An 11,318-nucleotide genomic window follows, 5' to 3' on the forward strand; every position below is an offset into this window, starting at 1 on the left:
AGCTTTAAAATTCTACCTTAAAGAGATTTAATGTCAATACCAATTTCCAAGGACTTCTTGTTAATTTTTCACATAAATACTGGAACCCTCAAAATCAGACAGTAATTTCAAACATTAATTTCAGATGATCCCTTTTATTTAGAAGCCTTTCTGTTTTGATCAAAAGTCACATAGCCTTATATCAGCTTAACAAAAAAAAACTACCTAAAGTATAGTTGTAATTTTTAAATGACAAATAAATATATGGTCAGCTTGGAGAGACCTGGGGTACCCAATGTTGTCTGTTAACTTTCAGGATCCCCTTTCTGCAAATGCTGCTGCTGCCATTGCTTCCTCTTGCCAAGGCTGTCAATTCTTCAATCTCTGCTTTTTTTTTTTTTTTTTTTTGAGACGGAGTTTTGCTCTTGTTGCCCAGGCTGGAGTGCAATGGCAAGATCTCAGCTCACTGCAAGCTCCGCCTCTTGGATTCAAGCAATTCTCCTGCCTCAGCCTCCTGAGTAGCTGGGATTACAGGCACCCACCACCATGCTTCGCTAATTTTTGTATTTTTTAGTAGAGACGGGGTTTCACCATGTTGGCCACGCTGGTCTCAAACTCCTGACCTCAGGTGATCTACCTGCCTTGGCCTCCCAAAGTGCTGGGATTACAGGCATGAGTCACCACGCCCAGCCCACTCTCAGCATTTAATTTGTGTATTACCCATTCCACTGCTTCTTCACCTTCACTAGCACTTGAGGATATCGTACTTACCATCAGTCCTTCAAGGTAACCACTGAGGCTAACTCCTTTCATGGTGATTACGGCTTTTTGAGTCAAAATGGTTCCTTCTGGGTCCTGAGGATGTGGTTTTTATATGTCTCTCATCTACTGAAACCATATTTGAAATGAAATATTGGTAGATTTAAGTTCCATTGCTTTCTCTACAGGATCAACAGAATGTTCTTGCACACATGTTTTGGTTCTTGCTGCACCAATAAGAGACTTCACAATGGACAGCAGTCCCTACTCTGTGCTGGGAAGTCTGTGGCTGTGCAACTTTCCAGACGGATCTATATGTCTGTCCAACATATTAACTCCAACCACACTTGGGCTCATAGGGTTTGGGTATTTCTGCATTGAAGCTGTTGTAACAGTTTCCTATGGGTGGTCAAAGACGTGCTCCAAAGTCCAGATCTTCATGGTGCTGGTGGCCTGAACAATGTCTGGTGGTGCCAGGGAACAATGAGGTGCAGAGTTTACACCTGCCCCGGCCCACCCCCAGCACCCCAGCCAGCCCGCAGAACACAGAGAGGAGCTACCCACTCTTCTGAGCTGTTCTCAGGCTTAACATGAGGAACCTCCTGATGCGCAGCCCAGTTATATCTGTCTCATAAAGAGAATATGGAGGTTTTGATATAGGAGTGCTGAGAAGGGAACAGTGTGGTCCCTTTAAATGATAGGGAAGCGGGGAAGGGAAGTCGTGGGTAGAGAAAGGCGGGTCCCTGGCTAGGGCTCCACCCCCACTGCACTCCAGCCTGGGCAACAGAGAAAGACTCCATCTCAAAAAAAAAAAAAAAAAAAAAAAAAGCCATTGGAATTATATGCCCTTTAATGCCTTTATCAAATTCATCTGTAACACTATTGGTCTTGTTGCCTTGACGGGGGTGTAACTCTTTGAAAGTTTTCTTGATTTCTTCTATAAAAATCAGACTGTTTAGATTTTCCGTCTCTCCTGGAGTCACTTTTGATAAATGTGGTGAATTTCTAGAAAGTTATTCATTTCTATCCAGGTTTTAAAATTCATTTGCATAGATTTCAGCCATCTTAAATGGTTCTTCTAATGTGGTTATTTCCCCTTTATCATTTTGTATTTTGTGTATCTCTACTTTCTGTGTTTTTTTCTTCAAGTTTCCTAGGCTATTTCTCAATGTTGAATGTTATGTGCCAAATTTTCTGGAAATTGGAATTCTAAGCCAATGTCTAGGTACAGACCTAGGTATATTTTAAAAGTTAGTTTATGATAAAAGTGACATTTTAAGTCAGCTGAAGAAATTTACCAAATTGTGTTAAGAGAAATAACCATTAATATATATTTGGGGAAAAAATTGACTCCATACCTAATGGCACTCACTGAAATAAACTCCAAATAAATTTAAAAGTTATTCCTGAAATGTATGTGAGAAGAAAATACAGTAGGGTATTTTTCTAACTTTGGAACAAGGAAATCATTTCTAAACAAGGCAAAAAAAGCCATAAAAATAATTGTAGATTAGATCAATTAAAACTTCAATGCAGTAAGAGACATCATATGTAAAATTAAGTTACATTACAGGGAGAAAACTTTGCAAGATATTTAAAGGGCTAATAGTTCATAATCTAGCATACATTGAATTCTTACAAATTAATAAGGAAATGCCAAAAAGCCTATTTAAAAAATGGACAAAGGATGGAAAGGAAAATTTACAGAAAAAAGTTAATAATCTAGCATGCATTGAATTCTTACAAATTAATAAGGAAATTCCAAATAGCCTATTTAAAAAATGGACAAAGGATGGAAAGGAAATTTTACAGAAAAAAGTATAAAGAGAATAAAAGGATATCCAATTTACTGTCTCATCTGAAAAGTGCAAATTAGAACAAGTGTACCAATTTTGCCTATCAGAATGGTATCAACTAAAATAATTGAAAATATTAAATGTTGTAGCAGAAATGGATAGGAAATATAAAATATAGAAGGGAGTGAATCTGAAAGATCACTTTAGAAAAATGTATATACCCTTTCATTCAGCAATTACTCTATTCTAAAGAAATACTTACATAGCTTCACGAAGATGTATACAAGAACATTCATTATTGGTTACATAGAGAAATGATCAGACAATACATATTATATGCATAATATGAAATACTGGTTGTCATTATAAGAAGGAGCTAGAGCTAGCTGACTGCAGTGATGTGCAAAGCTCTAAAGACCTATTGTTAAATGAAAAAAAAAAACAGGTTGAATAACAATCCATGTATTATTATCATGTGTGTAAAACAAATAGCAAAACTGTGTGGTATATAGTGCATATGTATAAATGCATTTTTTAAAAAGACCAAAGACCAAAAGATGTTGTCTTAATCCACTTAGGCTGCTATAACAAAATACCTCGGGCTAGGTAATTTAAAAGCAGCAGAAATTTGTTGCTCACAGTTCTAGGCTGGGAACTCCAAGATCAAGGAACCAAAATGTTAACGGGATCTCTGGAGTGTTGATTTCTCTGACAGGAAACCTCTGTGGCCATGGTGCCTTTGCCCAAGTTCTTGTCCTGCATCCAGACAAGTGAAGGGTGAAGAAGAGTTTTATTTAGTGATAGAACAGCTCAGAAGAGTGGGTAGCTCCTCTCTGTAGGCAGGTCATCCTGTCGAATGTTCAGCTCCCAGCAGAGAGGAGGTCCTGGAGAGGGTGGCTCCTCCATGCAGGCAAGTCATTCAGATGTCTTTGTAGGTCTCTGAAACTCTCAGCAGACAGAGCAGCTCCTCTCTGCTAGCAGGTCATCTCTGCAACTGTCAGTGGAAAGGGTACTCCTGTCTGCAGCTGATTGGCCTGTCTGTCTGCACCCTTCGTCCTCCAGCCATCCTCTGCCCTACTCTGGCTGAGCCCAGGGCTTTTATGGACCTCAGAGGGGAGGAAGTGTGTGCTGACTGGTCCATGGGCGGCCATGAGCAGGCTGGAAGAGGCACCCCGAGTTCCCACTCTGGTGGCAGAAACTGGCAGCCCAGTCCCCAGCCTTCAGGCCCTCCACTGCCTGAGGGTGGGGCCTTATTGGGGACCCCACCCCTTCTGTCTAGGGCTCTTGTCTGCCTCCTGCTGCCATTCATGGCCCTGGGGCTTGGCTCCAACCCCACTCTGAGATTGGAGAGGGTGCTGGGAGCCGAGAGAAGCCAGACAGTGGGAGCAGACACCCCTGAGCCTGCAGGGACGGGGGGTGAGGGGGGACCCTCCTGGGGTGCCCAAGGGCTCCCAAGGGTGCAGGCTGCAGAGATCTCCAGGTCCTGTACTTGGGAGGGCAGCAGCAGCTGCACCTGGGAGCTCCCGCCCCACCAACATGGAAGGGACAAGTTTCCTGCTTGTTCCCTGCTTCTACCGACTTCCTGAAGCCGGAGGCCCAAGTCTGCAGCCACAGGTGCTGCAGCTGCAGCTACACCTGGGAGGGCAGATCCTACTTGTTCCCAGCTCCCCCAAGAGCACAGGGAGGCTCGGATCCACAGTTGCAGTTTGTGCTGCTGCAGCCCCTGTCGGGGCTCCTGTCTGCAGCTGTGGTTTGGGCAGCTGCGGCAGCACGGGGAGCTCCCATCCCAACTCAGAAGGGGCGGGGCTCCCACTTGCTTCCTGGAGCTTGCAGCCCCAGCTGCACTTCCCTGCTGCAGCCGGCATGATGGCAGCAGCCACTGCCATCGAAAGGATTCAGTGTCTGTGAGTGCCTGTTCCTCATGAGTAGCGCCTTCTTCCTGTGTCTTCACAAAAGGGGCAAACAGGTTCCCTCAAGTCTTTTTTATAAGGGCACTAGTCCCATCTCCCAAAGATCTTACCTTCTAATACCATTACCTTGGTGATTAGGTTTCAACATGTGAAGTTTGGGGTATACAAACATTTAGACCATAGCAGAGATTTGGCAAAATGTTGACATTCTCCCCTCTAGGTAGATAAGGCAGTGTGGGAGGAATGAAGATATTCACATTTCTGTCTATATATTTCTTGTACTTGATATTATTTGAATAATTTATAGTAAGAATGTATTAAATATTACTAGTATCAATTTTAAAGGCATTAATATAAACAAAAAATACAACTGATGGTATGAACCTGCCAACAGGGTTGCTGAGCCTGTGATTCCAGCTCTTCTTCCATGCTACTAGACAGAAGACAACTAGAGAGGATATAAATATATATACAGGGCAGGTTTGGTGAGGACAAATTACATATGACCCATTGTCATTCGACCAGGAGACACTTCCATGTCTCAGTGAAACACTATGTAGTACAAAACAGGTCCTTCAGCAAGAAACAAATATATTTAAATCCTTTCTGTATCTCACATACATATGCACACAAAGACACATATTCATTTATTCCCCAGGTGTTTGTTGATTATAGACCTAATTATAATGCTGCCATGTGAAGTGGTAACATTTTCTCATCACCCTGTATAGGTAAAAATATGCATTTTATCAAACTTGCTGGGTCACCATGCCAGCTGTTAATACCGCATGGATCTGCTTCTATTGGTGATGATGGATGATTTTAGAAAATTTTAGATGAGCTGTTCTTCTTCACCCCACACCCACCTCAGGCTCCAACTGGTTATGCAGAGCTGAAGGGAGCAGGTGTTAGGGTGAGAGAGAGTTTAGGAAGGATCTATGCAAAGATATGTGTAGTATAGCCATCCCACTTTAGCTGTAGAAAAGAACTAGTCTAGATCAATGTTTATGAATTCATTTGTTTGGGAGGTAATGGGTTGTCACAAGAAGGAAATAGAACATAGGGTCAACAGATTTTATAGGGGTGTTTGTAGCTTCTATAGATAGGGCAGTGGAACTGACATCAAAAAGAGGCAAAAATTGAGAGCAGTGAGAAAAGCAGGATCTGAGAAAACGGCAGCAGAGGTTGGGTCAGTTGCCTCAAGTTAAAAGAACGCAGACTAGTTTAAGAAAATATAGGTGCATGATCCAGAGAAAAGATAATAAAGAACTTTAGGGGTGGGGTAGGAGCCAAACAAAGACTTTTGCAGGCCTTAAGCACCAAAAAAGATTAAGAGGTGCTCCAACATTCTTCCCATACGAAATTCCTAATAAAAAATAATACTAATGCAAAGCCAAGTAAAATATAGAAATTAGCAAAGTTTTAACAAATATTTTGAAAAATATATTGCCTTACTTTTTCTGGTATATCAAGCATATTCTTAGGCTACCTACTGGGTCGTCTGTAAGATTAGCTTCAACTGTGAGGCTGAGGCTGTGTACCAGCCTGAGAAGATTCTTGTCCTCAGGAACAAGAACACTGAGAGTCCACCTAGCTGGCTTGAGGCCTAAAGAAAGGAACTTATCTTAAAGGATGGTAAAACTACACTGGGCCACTTAAGGTAGGGGTGGGATAGGTATTGGGTAATTTTGGAGAACAAACATGAAGAAGCCGAGAGAACAGTTGGTGGGAACTATTCTATTCACTAGTGGAAATATGAGGTGGCCATAACCAAAGGGAATCTCAAATCTGCCATGAGAGGTGCTGAGATTGCCTCTCCATAACTATGAAAGAGGTTAAATAAGTCATCTCTAATGAGGGATGTCATCTGGTTTCAAAATCTGTGCTTTATATCTCCACTGCCTACCTTTAATTGCTTTCTTCTGCAGGTCTTCAGGAGGCCCCAAGACCAGCAGGCATATAAGCAAAATGGAACATAGACCCTGGAAGCAACTTTCCTGTGTTAGCAAGCTCAGCAGTATCCTCATACCATGCGACTTTCCAACAGCTGCTGCCCTATCCTCAAAGCCTCTGCCCGGCATGGACTGGGGCACTCAGAATGGTATCCCTTGATATAATGCATATACGATGGCACTGTCTACCACCTCCTCATGCCTAAACATTTCTCAGTTTTCAGATTTAGAGTCTCAAAACTGTTTCCACAGTATTGAACTCCCAGTTTTCTAAACCCCAACATGTTTCTTTCTTGATCACAGATCGTCTTTTCGGATGACAGCATCCTGGTTTGAATCCAGGGCTAAAAACCATTGAAGTCAAATTAAAACATACTTTTATGATGATAAATTTATTAAAGTTAATAATTCAACTCACTGTTTGCTTGTATTTATAACTTCAAAAAATTATTTTTGGGGCTTTAAAATTCATTACTCTCACATAAGTTCTATTTTAATGGGATCAATCTGATGAATTTTAGCTCTGAAGCAAGCCACATCTTTGCACTGGGACAGTCCTATTCCCTAAACACAAATGGATTATTCCATTCTCAAGTGGGTTCTATTTGTGAAAATAGTGGGTTCTCTTTGTGGGATGGTCATGCATTGCTTGAACTTCAGAGAGTAAAAGCCATTGTACCATCACTTTCATTCAACTATATTGGATATTCAAAAAGAACATTTAATTAACAGAAAAAGACTTAATAATCCCGTATCTTTTAGGTCAAAATTTCAAGGTAGTCCTATCAAAGAAATATACTTTTGAAGTAATCTGCCTTTGCACTCTAACTAGGTAAGATAAACTAACTCAATTCTGGCAAATAAGGTGGAAATATTGAAGTATTTCCATTTATCAGTTACGCATTTTTAGAAGAAGTCTGTTGTTTTTCTGTGGTATTAGACATGCAAATGAAGCAAGCCTCCCTCTGCCTCTAACTTGGTTTGGTTTATATGTACCAGATCATCTCAAAGGAGTTATAGTGGATCCATGTGATATGAAATGAACCATATCTAACCGGCCTAAGATACACATGGTGAAATGGGCCTGATCAGAGAAGTCTGAACTAGAAAACTAAGATGACATACTATTAGGAAAAACTCCAAGTTCAGGAGCTATTGGTGGGTCATTCTATGGGAAGACAAATGGTGAGCTTCCTAACATACTGTAATTTATTTAGTGGGTGCAGGTAATTGCGTTATTTATACTCTTCCATTCATAGCACATCATCATCAATGGTCTGTGGAACTGGTCTTCCTTTATCTTTTATTTCATTCATTCGACACACATTTATGAAATATTAATATACGCCACATGACAAGTATTTTTTAGGAAGGAGGGATACAACATTGAGAAAAACAAAGATCTTTGTTGTTACGGAGTTTACATTCCAGCAAGGTCATAAAGACAATAAATAATATAATGAATAAGTAAATTACATAGCATGTTAGAAAATGATGTGTGCTATGGAAGATCTGATAAATTCCTTCCCAAATAAGATACAAACAAATGCAGATTTTAAAAATCAGAATGTTGGGGAATCAGGAATCATACCTTTCAACTGGAACCACATTTAAAAAGTTACTTCATTCTTAACTCACATTAAAAAAGTTACTTCATTCTTAAGCCCCAGGGCAAACATACATAGAAGAGAACACATGAGGACAAAGATAGAAACTTGGAAAGACATGCTCTGTTTCAGCAATTCTTAGAGTTCCAAAATATTTTAACAGTACACTTAAATAAGCCCTTGGATAATTTTAGAGGGACATTGCTTAATCATTGACTGCAGTTACTGTCTTTTATACCATAATGTAATTTTTTATCTTCAAATTGAAGTCAGACAATTTTAACCAGATCTTAAGTTTAAATTGTAGACCACTCCAAGCACAAAAAGGCCCATTTCAACTGCTGTTAAATGCAACATTGACAGAAATGCAGACAGGAAAGCCCTATAGTCTATTTAATAAAGTGCACTCCATGACCCTAGCAAACCCAGTAAGCAGCATTCATGCCACAGTCCTATCTTATCTGTTTTCCCCATTAGCTGCAAAGCCCTTAAAAGCAGGAACTATGTTTTATTTTTTGAATTCTTGGACTCTAGCTCAGTGCCTAGCATATAATAATTAATTTAGAAATATTTAAAGAATGAATAAATGACTGTTCTGTAATTCTATGAGTGATAGAATTGAAGGGGTTGATAAGGAGTTGGAATTTCTTATTTAAATAGAAACATAATTTATATGGCCTCCACATTTCAGATCTATAAATCTCTGGTTTTTAATGGTAATATTTTTGCTCTCTGGAGTCCATGACTGCCTTGTCTCTTCTGCTCAGCTGCAGATAGTGATGCAGAACTTTGCTCCTTAGTGCAGCTAAAACTGGGTTCTTGTCACATGACCAGGAAGAATTAAGAACACGGACACATTGAAGGGTGAAGGGAATGAAATTTATTGGGTGAAAAAGGAAGAAAAAAACTTCCAGCAAAGCGAGAGGGGATCCTGCTAACAAGGACTCCCACTTCACCAACTGATTCCAGGCCACACACAGAACTGCAGAGGCTAGGCTCCTCACCCCTGTACACAGCATGAACTTGCCCTGGCTCCACCCCATTCTCCCAGTGTGCAGGCAGGTCAGAGATTCCCTGGGGACCCTCTCCCTTATCTGCCTCCTGCATCTATCAACAGGAAAGACCTGCATCCTCAACATTTAACCCTGACTAGTTACTGACTCAAACTGAACTCATACTGGAATCCCATTTTCATCAGCATGTGTGTTTGTTTTGTAAACAAAAAATAAAATCTTAATTCCTCCAACCAACTGAACAAACCCGCTCTTGGCCAGTGAGATCCCATAGAAACCTGAAAAACTGCATCCCAGGCCATGACTGGAAGGGAGGCTGGACAAACCTCATTATACACAACTGACCAGCACTAACATTAAAATAGAAATCAAAAGACTGACGAAGCAGACTGTACCAAATTCCATCCTGTCTTTAGTATAGCACACATGAAAGCAGATCTTGAAGGAAATCAAAATATTTTACCCCAAAATATATTTGACGTATTTTGTTATGGCCCTGCAAAGCCATCTTTTGTGGGGGAAATTTGCATTTATAGAGAGCCTCCATTAACGCCGCCAGGCATTTCCCAGATCTAGCAGAGATTAAGAGTTTGACACCTTTTTTTTTTTTTTTTTTTTTTTTTTGAGACAGAGTCGTGCTCTGTCACCCAGGCTGGAGTGCAGTGGCGTGATCTCAGCTCACTGCAACCTCCACCTCCTGGGTTCAAGCAATTCCCTGCCTCAACCTCCTGAGTCACTGGGATTACAGGCATGTGCCACCATGCCTGGCTAATTTTTGCATTTCATTAGAAATGGGGTTTCACCATGTTGGCCCAGCTGGTCTTGAACTCCTGACTTTGTAATCTGCCTGCCTCAGCCTCCCAAAGTGCTGGGATTACAGGTGTAAGCCACCATGTCTGGCCGAGTTTGACAACTTTTAAGGTCCAAAAAGAAACATTTACCATTTATTCTGTCTGAGGACTGCTACCTGGAGGCTTCAGCTACATAACAAGAACCTTGGTTTCCACAACCCCTCTCATCTTAAGCATTTCTTTCTACTGACTGAAAGTCTTTAGACAAAGCGTAACTCTCTCAATCGACTGCTACTCAGAAAAATCTTTGAATCCACTTATGATCTGTAAGCATACCCCCAACCCACCTTCAAGATGTTCCACCTTTCTGGGCCAAACCAATGTATACCTGAGGTGTGTTGATTTATGTCTTTGCTCGTAACTTTTGTCTCCCTAAAATAGGTAAAATCAAACTGTAAGTCAATCACCTCAGGCACACTTGAGACTGTTCCCCGGGCCATGGTCACTCAAATTGGCTCAGAGTAAGCCTCTTTAAATACTTCAGAGTTTGGGTTTTTTTCACCAACAGTATGTTGAAGTGGAATGGAATGGAGTGAAGTGAGGGTGTTAAGGGAAGATGTAAAGTAGCCTAGATGCTCTCATCTGATACTATTAGAGTGAACTATGGTTATCTATTCAAGATATTGTCTGCTTGATTCATATAGCTGAACTTCTGCCTTATAGTCTATAGAAGGTGCTATGGTGTGCCACCCAGATCCTCCATTCAGGAAGGCCATCAACCAAAGGGAGCTGCCTTGCCCAAGATTACAGTCTTTCTTTGGGGGGTAGCCCATATCTAAGAGCTGATCAGCATGGTAGCAAAAGCCCAAGTCTTATTGCCTTATTGGGACATCTTTGAACAACCATTCAAGTTTCAGGGCTCTATGAATTGAATGAGATTTCAATTATGGTATTGAGTGAGACCTCTGTTACAAAGGCACTACAACTTCACTTTTCCTTCTGCTGAATCATCCTTCCCTCATATCCTTGTAAGCATTGTTCCCAAGAGCACTCTCCAATAAACTACCTCCATTCAAAATTTCAAACCAGTTTGTTTTCCTGGAAACTTGTCTTATAGTAAAACAGTGCTACCCACACTCCAATGATCCACCTGAATCTAGAGTTTGTTTCAAATCTTAGCCAACATGGCTGGTGATAATAATCTCTGTGAAGACCATCCCTGTCCTCTCCCACAAATAGTTCGCTCTGTTACAGGAGGTAGCTAGTCAGACATGAGCAGGGCAGGAAAGCCTTCCCCACCTACCCCCAACCACCAGTAGGAATGTCAGCCAACAATTACATGATGGTCAGGCAGTTGTAAAACTGTCTCTCTAAAATAGTAATTGAATGCAGCCAGTGCCAGGGAAAGGCAGTCTCCCATTAGATAGAAAAAAACCCTGAAACTGTTGATCAGCAGCTTTCCAATAAGATCTCAGGAGTTGGGTGGGTGGGCTTAAGCATGTGTACTAAGA

At 41.0% G+C, this 11,318-nt stretch overlaps 1 pseudogene; it reads right to left on the reverse strand.

The window, feature by feature from the left end:
• Positions 1-247: 247 nt before the first annotated feature.
• LOC100457747 (PRELI domain containing protein 3B-like) lies at positions 248-1,179 on the reverse strand (annotated as a pseudogene).
• Positions 1,180-11,318: the final 10,139 nt, after the last annotated feature.

This window comes from Pongo abelii, chromosome 1 (assembly GCF_028885655.2).
Source record: "Pongo abelii isolate AG06213 chromosome 1, NHGRI_mPonAbe1-v2.0_pri, whole genome shotgun sequence".
In the NCBI taxonomy this organism is placed as follows: domain Eukaryota; kingdom Metazoa; phylum Chordata; class Mammalia; order Primates; family Hominidae; genus Pongo; species Pongo abelii.